This window comes from Coregonus clupeaformis, chromosome 1, assembly GCF_020615455.1.
Source record: "Coregonus clupeaformis isolate EN_2021a chromosome 1, ASM2061545v1, whole genome shotgun sequence".
Taxonomy (NCBI): Eukaryota; Metazoa; Chordata; class Actinopteri; order Salmoniformes; family Salmonidae; genus Coregonus; species Coregonus clupeaformis.
This window is the reverse complement of record NC_059192.1, coordinates 18,176,260-18,180,437: the sequence shown is the minus strand read 5'-3', so window position 1 is coordinate 18,180,437 and position 4,178 is coordinate 18,176,260.

The following is a 4,178-nucleotide window of genomic DNA, read 5'->3' as shown; positions in this document are numbered from 1 at the left end:
CCCATCTGTCCTGAATGTTATTATTGTAGGCTTATAGAGTAGCACAGTATGAGTCATAATACCCATAAAACCTAGCGGTCAAACAAGGAAATGGTTCCAATCGTTTTTCCAATCGGGGATTTTAGAAGCACTTAAAATAAGGGCTGAGTTTCGTGTAGGCTTACCTTGGCGTGACGTTTTGATAACCGTTTGAATCTCTATAGGACAAGGTGACTTTTATCAATATATTCGCCTGTATTTACCCCCCAAAATGAAATGATAATTAGCTGCTAATGTGGCTAAAGAACTACAAACGCCATGATATGATCTGGATGAGTGTGATGCGTGATTTGAAAGAGTCAGGCGCAGGAGGGTAAATCACAGTTTATTCAGTAATACAGCGTTAACCAGTCCAGTGCGCAAAGCAGGCGCACTGGAACAAACAGGCACACAGGGAAAATACCCCGGCAATACAAAATACACTGAGCTAAACCGAGCTACTATCTCCTCACAATAAACAATCACCCACAAGGACAAGGGGGCAGAGGGAACACTTATACATGTACTAATGAGGGGATATGAACCAGGTGTGTGTAATAGACAAGACAAAACAAATGGAATGATGAGATATGGAGCGGCAGTGGCTAGAAGGCCGGTGATGACGAACGCCGAAGCCTGCCCGAACAAGGAGAGGAGGCAGCTTTGGAGGAAGTCGTGACAGTACCCCCCCTTGACGCCCAGCTCCAGCAGCGCGCCGACACCGGCCTCGGGGATGGCCAGGAGGACGCGGAGCAGGGCGAGCCGGATGGCGACAGTGGAAATCCCGCAACAGAGAGGGATCGAGGATATCCCTCACCGGGACCCAGCACCGTTCCTCCGGACCGTACCCCTCCCACTCCACGAGGTACTGAAGGCCCCCCACCCGATGCCTCAAATCCAGGATGGAACGGACGGAGTACGCCGGGGCCCCCTCGTTGTCCAGAGGAGGCGGAGGGACCTCCCGCACCTCAGACTCCTGGAGCGGACCAGCCAGCACCGGCCTGAGGAGAGACTCATGAAACGAGGGGTTAATAAGATAATCATGGGGGAGTAATAACCTATAGGTAACCTTGTTGATTCTCCTCAGGACTTTGAATGGCCCCACAAACCGCGGGCTCAGCTTCTGGCAGGGCAGGTGGAGGGGCAGATTCTGAGTCGAGAGCCAGACCCGATCACCCGGTACGAAGATCGGGGCCTCACTGTGGTGGCGGTCAGCGTTGGCCTTCTGACGATGCACGGCGCGTTGGAGGTAACGTGAGCAGCATCCCACGTCTCCTCCGCGTGCCGAAACCAGTCATCCACCGCAGGAGCCTCGGTCTGGCTCTGATGCCACGGTGCCAGAATCGGTTGGTAACCTAAAACACATTGGAATGGCGTTAGGTTAGTGGAGGAGTGACGGAGAGAGTTCTGGGCATATTCGGCCCATGGCAAGAACACCGACCACTCCCCCGGCCGGTCCTGGCAGTAGGACTGCAGGAACCTACCTACATCCTGATTTACCCATTCCACCTGCCCATTAGACTCGGGGTGGAAACCAGAGGTCAGGCTGACCGAGACCCTCAGACGTTCCATGAATGCCTTCCAGACCTTGGATGTGAACTGGGGACCTCGGTCAGACACTATATACTCTGGTACCCCGTAGTGCCGGAAGACGTGTGTAAACAGGGCCTCCGCAGTTTGCAGGGCCGTGGGGAGACCGGGCAGAGGAAGGAGGTGGCAGGCCTTGGAAAAGCGGTCACAACGACCAGGATGGTGGTGTTACCTTGAGAGAGGGGAAGATCGGTAAGGAAATCAACACTCAGGTGAGACCATGGTCGTTGTGGAACTGGTAAAGGCTGTAACTTACCCGCTGGGAGGTGCCTAGGTGCCTTACTCTGGGCGCACACCGAGCAGGAGGAGTCATACACCCTCACGTCCTTAGCCAAGGTAGGCCACCGGTATTTTCCGGTCAGGCAGCGCACTGTACGACCGATACCTGGGTGACCAGAGGAGGGTGACGTGTGTGCCCAGTAGATCAGACGGTCACGGATAAGAGCAGGCACGTACTGCAGCCCAGCTGGACACTGAGGTGGAGATGGATCTGTGCGTAACGCCTGCTCTATATCCACGTCCATCGCCCATACTACCGGCGCCACAATGCATGAGGCTGGGAGTATGGGGGTGTTGTCTCTGGGCCTCTCCTCTGTGTCGTACAGCTGTGAAAATGCGTCTGCTTTCACGTTCTTCGTACCCGGGATGTATGATAGTGTGAAATCAAACCGGGTGAAGAATAGGGCCCACCTGGCCTGGCGAGGATTCAGCCTCCACTTCACCTGACAGAGGTTGCTCTCCAGTTTTGTGATGAAACGAAGGCGTTGTTGAATTTATTCTGCCAATGTGTCGTCTTATTGTCTCGGCCTTAGGCCTATATATCACGGTCTCAAGGCATATACAAATATAAAAAATAAAAATAAATAAATATGAATTAACAGGTTATAGAGTAAACAACGCAATTATCATGTTTTATTTTTCTGGCTTGTCTTCCCCAGTGATTTTACCCACTAACCACTACTGTGCATATAACAGTGTCCTTTTCACAGCCCATCCCAGCATTAGGCTAGTCTGATTAATCAGGCTGTAATACACAATTAATTGGGAAATACAGCCTGAAACTAATGCCTGCAAAATCATGCAACTGTTCCTTACAAGCCAGAATGTTTAATACAATTACCTTTAAAGGTGCACTATGCAAAAAGCGCGCCGCCGTTTCCTGTTTGCAAAAATTCAAATAGTTTATGTGACAAAACAAGCAAGTATAGTGTGGAGAATCATTGTACCATCTAAACCGCTGTGAAATATCTTGTCCTAACCAAAAATATTGTATTTTCAGCTGTTTGAAACTGGTGTACGAAACCGAAAGTAAAAAAAGATGCTAAAACAAAACTTAAGAACGGGAAGCATAGAAATACTGCACATAGAAGAGATCTACTACTTCTTAGACATGCTTTCATTGAGAATGACAGATCTATTTTTGTATTTTATTTAACTAGGCAAGTCAGTTAAGAACACTTTCTTATTTACATTGCGGCGCACTTGTAAAGCCCCCCCCAGGCCAAACCCTCCCCTAACCCAGACGACGCTGGGCTAATTGTGCGCCACCCTATGGCACTCCCGATCACGTCTGGTTGTGATACAGCCCGTGATCGAATCCGGGTCTGTCGTGACACCTACTAGCACTGCGATGCCTTAGACCGCTGCGCCACTCGGGAGCCCAATTTATAACTCACATTTTGGTCGGGTCGCCCAAAAAGTTACATATTGCAGCTTTAAACTCTACCGGTTGTCTGTGCGGTTTGTCCTTCAGCTGCTCGAAATTTGAGACAAAATATCCACATGAAAGTATTGTTTACTCAACTTTTTAGAGAGCCGGAAGGTATAGGCTATGTTTCAGTTCGGCACCGAGATAAAGTTTGTTTTATATTGTATATTCGGTTTTCTCTCATCAATAGCTATTTCACTAAGCATGCCATGACAATAACAAATATATATTCTGGGGCTGTTATGATATTTTCCCGCTTTGTTGGGCTCACGCGAGGATGACAGGTAGCTTTAAAAAGGCCTATTGCCTAATTAGGAAATAGGCTGCCCTATCTATGATTTATAGTCCCAACCTACAGCACTAGAATAAACTTCACTTGCGTCATCCTTTTGGTATTAAAGGGATACTTCGGAATTTTGGCAATGAGGCCCTTTATCTACATCCCCAGAGTCAGATTAACTCCTGGATATAATTTTTATGTGTTCAGTATAAAGGAAGGTAGAAGGAGTTTCATGAGCAAATGCTAACTAGTGTTAGCGCAATGACTGGAAGTCTATGGGTATCTGCTACCATGCTCATTGCCATAATCCCGAAGTATCCCTTTAAGAGATAAACATGGTAATGCTTTCACTGATTGCACATAAAGGAAGATAGTTCCTACATGATAGAGTGCTTGCTTTGTTATCCAACTGATCTTGTGTCCTTTCTGTCATCCTGTGAACCCCGTTCATTGCTGCTCGCAGCTATATTTCTTGTTTCTGTATACTTCTCTAGACAAACAAAGTTAATAGATTTATTCAAGATAAAATCTCACCTCCTGTAGGTTACCACTGACTTGTAACCTACCTTAACCCTTGTTTAC